The sequence below is a fragment of the Juglans regia genome, chromosome 4 (genome assembly GCF_001411555.2).
Source record: "Juglans regia cultivar Chandler chromosome 4, Walnut 2.0, whole genome shotgun sequence".
NCBI lineage: Eukaryota > Viridiplantae > Streptophyta > Magnoliopsida > Fagales > Juglandaceae > Juglans > Juglans regia.
The window spans coordinates 5,245,602-5,257,663 of NC_049904.1; positions in this window are offsets into that span (position 1 = coordinate 5,245,602).

Below are 12,062 nucleotides of genomic sequence, written 5' to 3' on the forward strand. Positions count from 1 at the left end.
TAAAATTTCATTTTGCTTCCCGATTTGAAATCGATTCGGATAAGAGCAAGAAATCTTTGTTTTTAGCAAAACAAAAACATCTGAATTTCCTTCAACAGGAAATCAAGTACAAAAAGATTTCTGAACAATTATCCAATTCCATTTTGATTTCAAAAATTGATGCTTTCAACAAACGTTTAATTACAGATGTTTGTTCTGATTTACCCAATGCTTTTTGGTATAGGAAGAAACACATAGTTTCTCTCCCATACATTAAAGGGTTTAATGAAGCCAATATTCCAACAAAAGCTAATTCTATTCAGATGAATAGCAAGACGCTGGAATATTGTCAAAAGGAGATAAATGATCTTCGTGATAAAGGCATTATCAGGAATAGCAAGTCACCTTGGTCGGGATTCCCAAAATCACTTTGTCAGACATGTTTTTTACTAAAACAGAGGGAATCCGAAAACAAATATTATTCTGGCAAACAAGAGCATTATTGAGCTCATAATTAATGGTCATCTTTGAGCCATTTGCCGAGAATAATCTTTCAGTAGATTTTTCAAAATATTTACTAGGAATGATTCCTTCTTGAATACAATTCAAGTCTGATCCAGAATCAATCATAGCAACAACAGAAAATTGAAAGTCATGAGCAACAATAATATTAACTCGTGAAAACCATTTAGGAGGAATAGTATGACGAATTAAACAAATCTGGTTGTCGGTAGGGGAACCCTGTTGACTAGAACCAGCCTCAGTTTGCTCATTATCAGAAGGGATATCATGATCAAGTTGTTTATCAATCTTGATTAATAAAAATTCTTGTCTTAAAACTTCGTTCTCAGATTTGAGATTGTTTATTTCAGACCTGAGATCTCCAATTTCTTTTTTGACAGAATTTATTTCAAATTGTAAATCAGAAACAGAAATACTCTTGGATTTTTTCTTTGAAAATTAACCCTTTGAATAGAAGGTTTAGGATCCTTTCGGAGCATAGACTTCTTTAGCTTTAGAAGGTATTCTTCTTTAAGCTCAGGGTCAGTAATTTGAGAAATTAAGGTAAGCAAAAGATTCTGTTCTTCTTCCTCCTTTGTTAAGACATTGATTGTCTTACTAGGGGGCTTACTACAAGCAGAATTACAATTGCAACCCAGCTTTAAGTCAGAGGGATCAGGAGTAGTAGCTTCAGAGTGATATTCTGAATCACTAGAGCTGTACTCAAGAATCTCCGATGATGAAGACGAATCTGTTTCTAGGAGTCGAAACAGTTCTTCTCTATCATTGGGATTAATATCCATCTGGCTAAGCTTCTTTTTAAAAGCTTTGGCTTTCTTGGGACATTTGTTAGCAAAATGTCCAGTCTTGCCACATAAATAACATTTTCCAGAAGAATCATCTTTGGAATTTTTGAAATTCTTTTTCTTCGGAAAAGATTTGGTAAATGGTTTTTTATAAGTTTTCTTATAAAATTCATCACGGGGTTTTCTCCTGAAACCACCATGAGGTTTAGCCATTTTATGCTTTCTTTTAGATGGAGCAATACTAGGAAGACCGAATTGTTCACAAAAAGTGCCCATTTCATATTTGGCCTTCTTACTATTTCTCATCTGTTCTCGAAGCATTCTTTGATCATGACACATACTAATGCCAAGTTTCTTAACAATACTGAAGATGTCACCATAGGTGTATTCTTTATAGTTAAGTAATCCATCAGCACCAGTAAGTTCTTCCTTGACTTTGTAAGCAAATAGTCGAGGTAATCCATCAATAAATTTCTCCTTCCAGTAAGGCTTTTGACTGTCGTCACGAAGCATTACTCGAGAAATAAAAACATCTTGATACCATCTGTAATCTGACATCTGGTGACATCTGAGATTATTCAACTGGTCGCTCACACGACTAGTTACATTAGATGGTGTTCCAATAAAATGTTTTAAAATAGTAAAAATCAAAGTGTTGATGCTATCAGGGTGTGCAGTCCCAATAGCTTCATCAAAAATAGCTAATCCTTCCTTATTGCATTTTACTGCATGTTGGATGGATTCCCTAGCATCACTGGTTAGATACTTATCCCACCAGTTTCTTAAAACTCCGGTAAAACCTTGAGTTAAAATAATTACAATATCTGGTTGTCTAATGTTATTGTTGATATAAGCATTAGCAACCATTGACATTTTACTCATGGTATTGATGATTTCTTGTTCAGAGAATCCATCAATATTCCATTCGTATACTTTGTCAGCAGAGTAAGAAGATTGGTTTTGAAAAACTTTTTCTTCAAACTGTAAATCAGGAGGTGTGGGTCTGGAATACCAATTCTTCGTCAGACTCATTGGCTTGGGTCCTTTTGAAGAAAATCTGGCTATTTCCAGGTTTTGAAAATTCTTTTCTATAAGATCAATATCCTTGTCTTCAGAGGATTCTTCGTTAGAAGATTCTTCTGAAGTTTCTTCAAGAACAAATCCATCACCATTACTATTAAGAGTACTGGTAGAAGGTTGTTCTTTCTTTAGATCAGCAAGTAATTGATCAATTTTATCCAAAGTTTTGGCCTGAGGATTTTTAAAATCGATTTTTTGCCTATCTTCGGGTAAACTAATCAAAGGTTTTTCAATCTTTTTCTTTGGCTGATAAAATGTTTTAAAATAGTAAAAATCAAAGTGTTGATGCTATCAGGGTGTGCAGTCCCAATAGCTTCATCAAAAATAGGTAATCCTTCCTTATTGCATTTTACTGCATGTTGGATGGATTCCCTAGCATCACTGGTTAGATACTTATCCCACCAGTTTCTTAAAACTCCGGTAAAACCTTGAGTTAAAATAATTACAATATCTGGTTGTCTAATGTTATTGTTGATATAAGCATTAGCAACCATTGACATTTTACTCATGGTATTGATGATTTCTTGTTCAGAGAATCCATCAATATTCCATTCGTAAACTTTGTCAGCAGAGTAAGAAGATTGGTTTTGAAAAACTTTTTCTTCAAACTGTAAATCAGGAGGTGTGGGTCTGGAATACCAATTCTTCGTCAGACTCATTGGCTTGGGTCCTTTTGAAGAAAATCTGGCTATTTCCAGGTTTTGAAAATTCTTTTCAATAAGATCAATATCCTTATCTTCAGAGGATCCTTCGTTAGAAGATTCTTCTGAAGTTTCTTCAAGAACAAATCCATCACCATTACTATTAAGAGTACTGGTAGAAGGTTGTTCTTTCTTTAGATCAGCAAGTAATTGATCAATTTTATCCAAAGTTTTGGCCTGAGGATTTTTAAAATCGATTTTTGGCCTATCTTCGGGTAAACTAATCAAAGGTTTTTCAATCTTTTTCTTTAGCTGATCTTTGGGGAAGACCAAAGGATGATCATTTCTAAAAACAGGAGGAGAAGTTAAAACAGGTTTCTCCACCTTTTCTTCAATCCGATCCAATTGTTCTCCGATCGTTCGAAGAGCAAGATTCGCAAAATTATTTTGAGAAATAATCTTTTTTGTTTCTTTCAGAATCTTGTCCTTGTCTGGATCTTTTGAAACAATAGTATCAGATAGTTTGAAAGGGGAAGCAATTACTTCCGAACCTTTAAAAGGGATAACAACAGTCTCCAAAGGAGGGTGACTGGATTGAATCACAGTCCTACCTTCTTCTTTGACAAATTCATTTTTAACAACATTCAACGTGTTTTTTGAAACATAAGTATTTTTTGCAAAATCTAGAAGAGAAATATGCTGTTGAAGCCTATTCATCTATTCTTTCCATTTGCGTTTGACACGTTGTTTTTCTAAATCTGAAAATTTTGCAACATAGGCTTTTCGTCTTTGTTTGTTTTCAGAAGAAGCAAAATCTTTTAATAAAGCAGGTAAATCTATTTCAAAAGATTTGTTCAAAACATTTAAACTGTGATGAACTGGAAAAACAGGTGCAACAGGGGCTTGCATATCTGAAGCAGTTGGAGACATAGAAGACGTGTCTTCTTTGTCGGCTTCATCATTTACGTTCTGATTCTGTGAAGAACCAATTTCTCCTTTTGCAGAATAAAAAGCAGAAGTAACTTGAGAGGAAGTAGAAATTCCTTTCATTTTCAAAGCAGGTTTAGCAGGTTGGGCTGTTCTTACAGAATCCTCAAGAAATTGATGGAAATTAATATCCTTTCTTGGATTGTTCTGAACAGGGCCAACAAAACTAGATCTGGAACCAGCAAAAGAATTTCTTCTTCTACTACTGGAGGTTTCAGATTTATCAAAAGAAATTTTAACATCTCCATTGAGATATTGCTGGATGATGTCAACACCAGCATCCTGGGCAATATTCTTTGGAGGTAAAGGCATTTCTTGTTCCAAAATCCATTCATTAGGAAGAGAAATATCATCCCAATAAATCCTTTTAGGAACTTTAATATCCACATCTGAAGAACTACTCTGGATCAGAAGAGTATGCTTTCCAGATGGTTTTGCAATGGCTTTTGGGTCTAAATTCGTTTTTAAAAGACGATAATAAACCCTGAAAATTAAAGCAAGAGGTTTACTTCCTTCAATCATGTGATATCCAGAAGTTAAAATATTTAAAATCAAACATTTTAAAATATGGTCATCAGTTAAAGCCAAAGTAATATTTGGAAAACAATCAAAATGGACTGGTCCTTCAGATAAAGAAGATTGGACCATTCCGAGAATGCTATCCTCAAACCCGAGGAATCTGCCATCTCTTAAACAAAAAAGAACAGAAGCATTGATACCTAACCTTGTTAAAGGTTTAGCAGCAATTTGTACAGAACCTATATGAATATATTTAAATCTCTCTTTTATAAAACTTTTAATCTCCTTATCGCTAAGAAGATAACATTTTTCTTGGGATTTAGATATACTGTAGGTTTGTTCGACTGTTCGAACATTCAAAGTATTTAAAAAAGTATTTTTCAACCAAGTGGTTTTATAAATAGAAGATGGTTTAATATCTGGGATCTTCCATGATCCTAGATTAGGAGATAGCTCTTCTTCATAAGAGCAATCCTCTTCATTAACAATGTCAGGAGGCAAAGTCGTCCTGGAACTAATTGAGGAATTACTCCTCCTCATCCTAACAGGTTTTGATCCTAATCTACAGGGAAGGTTGCATCTCAAAGAGGCTGCGAACTTTACCTTGGCTGGTTATACACGGTCCACCCAGTATGCCCTAGACGCCTACCACGGCTGGAACGGGTCTTACAAAGGTGCTTGTTATAACACAGACACGACACTGGACCACCTAGTGCAGAAACTCCCGCACCCGGTAGAAGATGATCAAAACAAGATAGAAAAAATAAGAATAATATGCAACAATCAGATACCAGAATGGCTCTGATACCATAGACAGCGGAAATGGAGATATTTCTCTTCCTAATGAATGGATTCTGGAACAAGAAATGCCTTTACCTCCAAAGAATATTGCCCAGGATGCTGGTGTTGACATCATCCAGCAATATCTCAATGGAGATGTTAAAATTTCTTTTGATAAATCTGAAACCTCCAGTAGTAGAAGAAAAAATTCTTTTGCTGGTTCCAGATCTAGTTTTGTTGGCCCTGTTCAGAACAATCCAAGAAAGGATATTAATTTCCATCAATTTCTTGAGGATTCTGTAAGAACGGCCCAACCTGCTAAACCTGTTTTAAAAATGAAAGGAATTTCTACTTCCTCTCAAGTTACTTCTGCTTTTTATTCCGCAAAAGGAGAAACTGGTTTTTCACAGAATCAGAACATAAATGAAGAAGCCGACAAAGAAGACACGTCTTCTATGTCTCCAACTACTTCAGATATGCAAGCCCCAGTTGCACCTGTTTTTGCACCCGTTCATCACAGTTTAAATGTTTTGAACAAATCTTTTGAAATAGATTTACCTGCTTTATTAAAAGATTTTGCTTCTTCTGAAAACAAACAAAGGCTTTTTAGCTTCAGAGTGATATTCTGAATCACTAGAGCTGTACTCAAGAATCTCCGATGATGAAGACGAATCTGTTTCTAGGAGTCGAAACAGTTCTTCTCTATCATTGGGATTAATATCCATCTGGCTAAGCTTCTTTTTAAAAGCTTTGGCTTTCTTGGGACATTTGTTAGCAAAATGCCCAGTCTTGCCACATAAATAACATTTTCCAGAAGAATCATCTTTGGAATTTTTGAAATTCTTTTTCTTCGGAAAAGATTTGGTAAATGGTTTTTTATAAGTTTTCTTATAAAATTCATCACGGGGTTTTCTCCTGAAACCACCATGAGGTTTAGCCATTTTATGCTTTCTTTTAGATGGAGCAATACTAGGAAGACCGAATTGTTCACAAAAAGTGCCCATTTCATATTTGGCCTTCTTACTATTTCTCATCTGTTCTCGAAGCATTCTTTGATCATGACACATACTAATGCCAAGTTTCTTAACAATACTGAAGATGTCACCATAGGTGTATTCTTCATAGTTAAGTAATCCATCAGCACCAGTAAGTTCTTCCAAGTCCAAGAAGAAAACAGATTCACTCTTCGACAGACTTAATAAAAAGGATTTAATCAACATTTTAAAAGAAGAATTATCAAAGTCTCAAAGCAAGTCTGAAAATGACTCAGACACAGCATCAGAGGCTTCATACAGCAACTTCTTCGGTAATTCCGGATTTGCCGGGATAGACACAGATGAAGAATAATTGCTACCTACTTTCGACAGAAGGTACCACTTCTGCCAACTACTTAAGTTCAAAGAGGACCGGATCCACTAGTCCCCTTTAAGCTTTGTCGTTTTGTGCCAAAAGCAGCTCCAGCCGCCAGACACAATGATGACACCCGTGGTTAAACAGTGATAATACTGTTCACTCACGGATTTACTTTCTGCTTTTACTTTCCCGTGCTTCAACAGTAAACGACAGCTGTGAGTCACGGATCCCATGTATACAGGAACTCCTTCGTCTATAAAAGGAGAACCTTATTTCATTTTTAAGCAGAGACAATTTAGCAAAAACAATCTTGTAAGCTATCTATTCCTCTCTGCTTATTTTCCCTTATTTCCCAAGAGCAAAGATCCTTTGGTGATCGCTCTAGCTTGTGCCATAAACTTTGTAACTTGTTAAAAGTTTATGAATATGTTTATTTTCATACTATCTATTTTATTTTGCATCGCATCCATGCATATGGTCGTTTTAATTTTAAAATTTAAAAAAATTAAATTTTTTATTATATTTTGTGTAAAAATTTAAAAAATTATATAATTATATGAGATTAAATTAGATAAAATAGTTTAAACTATATAATCAAACCAGACAGAACTGACATTGGATTACCTACATATTAGCCAAATTTTGCCTTTTAATTTTGACTTGTGAGATAACTAATCCAATACTGGTGCTTTGATAATTGGAAGATCATCTTCTATAGGGGCATAGAATTTGTACGATTAACTAGATATATTGATATTACATGGTCAACAATGTATTTGGAGGACATATCTATGGCTCTCTACCCACTCAGGTACAACACACCCCCTACTATTGGAACCGTCATCCTTCTCTCTACCACCTCCAACCATATGCGGCCCTAAACCTCCAGTGTTTAGCCTCCATGCGCCACCATTGACGTGCGTGGACGACACTTGTTTCCATGAGACTCTAGTTATTTGTCATTGCTTTCTTTTCTAAGGGATATGGAGAATGAAGGTGTGGGTAGCTCTACTGAATTCTCTGAAGCAATCAACTCCAACGCTTGCAATCTCCTGATGTGTTTACTTGTTAAAAAGCCTTGTACGAGGATTTTATTCTTTGCTTTGTCGACGAATATTAGCTTGGACCATATTTTTGGTACAATTTCCCCTTTTCATTTGTTATTTTATGCATTGTATAAGTTGTAACGAGTTATTTATCGAAACCACCCACACCCTTCTTTTGTATTCCTCTCTGTTAATGTTAAAAAGTTACACAATAGAAAGAACATGAGAAATAATCATTCTCGGCCCACGATGGCTACCCGACTTCACTTGGTATCATCTGAATTCCACGATGGCAGTCTGGAATGGTGGTACGGTGCTCATACGTGCATCCATAATAGTGAATAAAAAATAAAAACATGAAATATAAATAGAGACGGAGACACACATTTATGCAGTTCAACACAAGCCATACGTCTATGGATCGTTTGGAGGCCAAATCCAGTACTATAATATGAGTATTTTATAGTCTCTCATTTATCTTTGTACAATTGAGGTTGGTGACCTCTTTTCTAGAGAAGATAATATCCTATAGCTCTTGTTCAGAGGTTGAAGATGACCTATGTCTTCTCGTCCTCCTTAAGTCTGGATGTCCCCATTTTCTTAGGTCTCAAATCCTCTTTTATTGTGGCTCTGTTAGTGGTATGTAAGGAATTAAGTTTTATGTCATTCTTCCCTTGCATGTCTGACTTGTTTTCCTCCCCTTTCACATTTTTTTCTCATTTTTCTCTATTTCCTCTTCCCATGTGGCATTTGTTTTTCGTTGTCCCCTCCTTGTTTCTTCCCACTTGTCTCCTAATGGTGGCCCTTCGATGGGCTGAGTCTGGTATATCTGAGCCTACTCTTTTTACCCCTTCAGTTGACCGGGATTCTTAAGGTCGATTTGCTCAACAATAAGGCATTAAAAATCTTCAAGTCAACCGTGATAGAGATAGTTTGTAGAAAACTACAGAATAAATTCCAGAAACTGGTCCCTGGTCTTTTTTTATTTGTGCTAAGTAGTGAAGCTTCCCATGTGCAGAGCTCGGCTTGGAGAGTTGTGAGGGCAGAGCTTGGCTTGAAGTTTGTTTGTAGGGAACTGGCTTAGTACGCAAGGGTTGGCCAGTCAAGAGACTGGCACTGCCTATAATTCATGGCTAGCCCCGGGACCCGACTTTGTACGCAAGGGTCAAGCAGTTAATGGACTGTCACTACCCATAGTTGACGAGTCAAGGGACCCGGCTTAGCACGCGAGGGTCGAGCAGTCAAGCCTGTTACCGCTCATAATTTGTGGCGAGTCTAGGGACCCAGCTTTGCATGTGAGGGTCGAGCAGTCAATGGACTGTCACCGCTCATAGTTTGTGGTGAGTTGAGGGGCTCGGCTTAGGGACCTAGCTTAGTACGCAAGGGTTGGGCAGTCAATGGACTGTCACTATCCATAGTTTACGACAAGTCTAGGGACCCGGATTGGTATGTGAGGGTCGGACAATCAATGGATTATCACTTCCCATAGTTCGTAGAGAGTCAAGGGACTCGACTTTGTTGAACCTATGGGCAAGGGTCAAAGCAGTCTAGAGACTATCACCACCCATAGTTTGCAGCGAGTTAAGAGACTCGGATTTGCTGAACCTGTGGGTGAAGGTTAAAGTAATCAAGGGATTGTCACCGCCCATAGTTCGTGGCGAGTCAAGGGACTCAACTTTGCTAAACTTGTGAGCAAGGGTCGAAGCAGTCAAGGGACTGTCATCCCCGTTGTTCACTACGAGTCAAGAGACTCGATTTTTGCTAAACTTGTGGGCGATGGTCGAAGCAGTCAAGGGACAGTCATTGCTGTTGTTCCACACGAGTCAAAAGACTCGGCTTTGCTGAATCTTTGGGCGAGAGTCAAAGCAGTCAAGGGATTGTCATCGCCATTGTTCGCCGCTAGTCAAGAGACTCGGCTTTGTTGAACTTGTGGGAGAGGGTCGAAGTAGTCAATGGACTATTATCGCCATTGTTTGCCCCAAGTCAAGAGACTCAACTTTGCTAAACTTGTGGGAGAGGGTCGAAGCAGTCAAGGGACTATCATCTCCGTTGTTCGTTGCTAATCAAGAGACTTGGCTTTGGTTTGTGCATTGTTCATGGTGAGTCCACTGACTCAGCTTTCGTTTGCACGTTGTTCGCGGCTAGTTCGACAACTCGGAATTTATTGAAATAGATGTTTGATCGTGCTAAAATGCCAAACTGGTTAGCATAGATAATCCAAATCATAAATGTGAGATTTGCAAACCTAAATCGCTTTGCTAGAATATGGCAAATGTTTGAGGTGCGCCGACTAAGCTTGCGGGTAGCCATGCTTTGGCAATGATGAAGATCTGGGGTGCCCACGATACCGAACTGTTTATTCTGATGAAAACAAATTAATATGTTTGAGCGATGCTAGAGTGGGGCTATGAAAACAAATTAAGATGCCTTGCGCCACATGAACCAATTTTGTTAGTAAAAATGAAATTCAAATAGCAAATTTTGAGAGAGACAAATCGGTGTGATTTAGCTGTTGTAGCCGATTTTTACTTGACTGAGATTGTCCATTGCCGATTGTTTGTTTTTGGTTTTATTGCTTTTCTCTTCTTTTTTTTCTATGCTTTATTTGCATGGGTCGAGACTCCTGATGACCGATGAACTATCTGAAGAGTCTGAATCTTCATTAGAAATCTACAAAGCACCAAGCAACTCAATTTATCATGAAGAGTCTGAATCTTCATTAGAAGAGATTTTGCATTTTTTATCACATGGGGGATGCAACTCAATCTATCATATGTTCTCATAGGAAGGTTTAGGCTAGTACCCCACACAATTAAGAGTCAAAACAATTTGAGATTTTCGCAATCCAGAACATTGCTTGCCATAGGGTCAAAGAATTTCCATTTGAGATCTAGATGCTCTAGACCGTTGGTGACCTCACTTGGACTTGAGAGAGACAACTAGGGGATAGAGAGAGAATGGTGTTCATTTTGGCAAGCCAAGACTTCCCCACCGCGTGCTTGCTGCCCACTACCAGTGTGGTGAGATACTGCCAAAGGTGAGATATTGCTCACTTTAAGAGAGAGAGGGTGCCAGTTGCACATTGGAGTTGGTTTGGTTGCACAGGGCAGTGTACATGGGTGGCTGAACACCTTTGGGCAAGCAAGGAAGCTTGCTCGCCATGTACCCTAGGTGGTGAGCTCTCCACGAGTTTCAGGAACTGAGTGGCCTGGTAACCCACTCTGGCTGAGCAAGCTCAAGCCTAGCAAGGGGTGGCCAAGTAAAGGTTGCTCGCCTGTGTGCACAGCGGGATGGTTACCCGCGTGCATGGTTGAGCAAGAGGCAACTGAGGAACACCCCACCGGTGACAAAATACGCTGGTGAGTTAGACATTGACCGCCATCGGCTTAGATGGCTTCATCCACCCATGGACATCATGGGTGGTATGGAATCAATGCTTGATGTTGAGACTTCTGGCGGTTGGGTAGCTTCCTGGTCGGTGGGATATAGGGGTCTCGTTGTCCGCCATGAGTAGGGGTGTAACTGGTTCGGTTTTGTATATTTTTTAGAACTGAATCGATATACACCAGTTTTGAAGATTTAAGAACCGACACCGAACCGATTCACTACCGAAACTGAAACTTCCTGTTTCGGTCCGATTTTTTCAATTTTATGGATTATCTATGTTAGTAATAATATGATGTTTACATATACTAAACTATTAGCTTATTTATATTATAGTATAAGTATATTATTTTATAATAATTAACACATACTAGTATAATATTGAATTTAACTATTGTCTATATAAGTTCTAGAATTTTTATATGAGTATATATGATCTAATATGTAAAAATATATTTACAAAAAGAATATACATTATAATTTATTATGTAAAAAATGTATTTATAATTTATATATATACATATCGAATGTAAGTTTATATTAATAACTTAATATTAATGTTTATGTTTATGTTTCAGATTTTATGTATATTAATTTTCTATTTTAAGATTAAAATTTATATGTTATATCAAATGTTATATTAAAAATTATAAGATTAATTTTATGACATATCACATATTATATTAATTTTATGTTATAAGATTAATAGACTTGAATAATAAGATTTGAATTTCATGTTATATATAATATAATATAATATAATATACAAAATTATAAATTTATACTGGTCCGGTTCGGTTTAAACCGGTTTTCAAAATATGAAAACCAGTACCACGCCGGACCTTACGAACCGGACCGAACCCCCCGGTTCAGTCTGGTTCAACGGGTTTTTCAGTTTTTTTTTTTTACACCCCTAGCCACGAGGGTGGCTAGTGGTGGCAACCAATGGCTCCACAAGCCCACGGTTGGGAAGAGTTTCTTTGGTG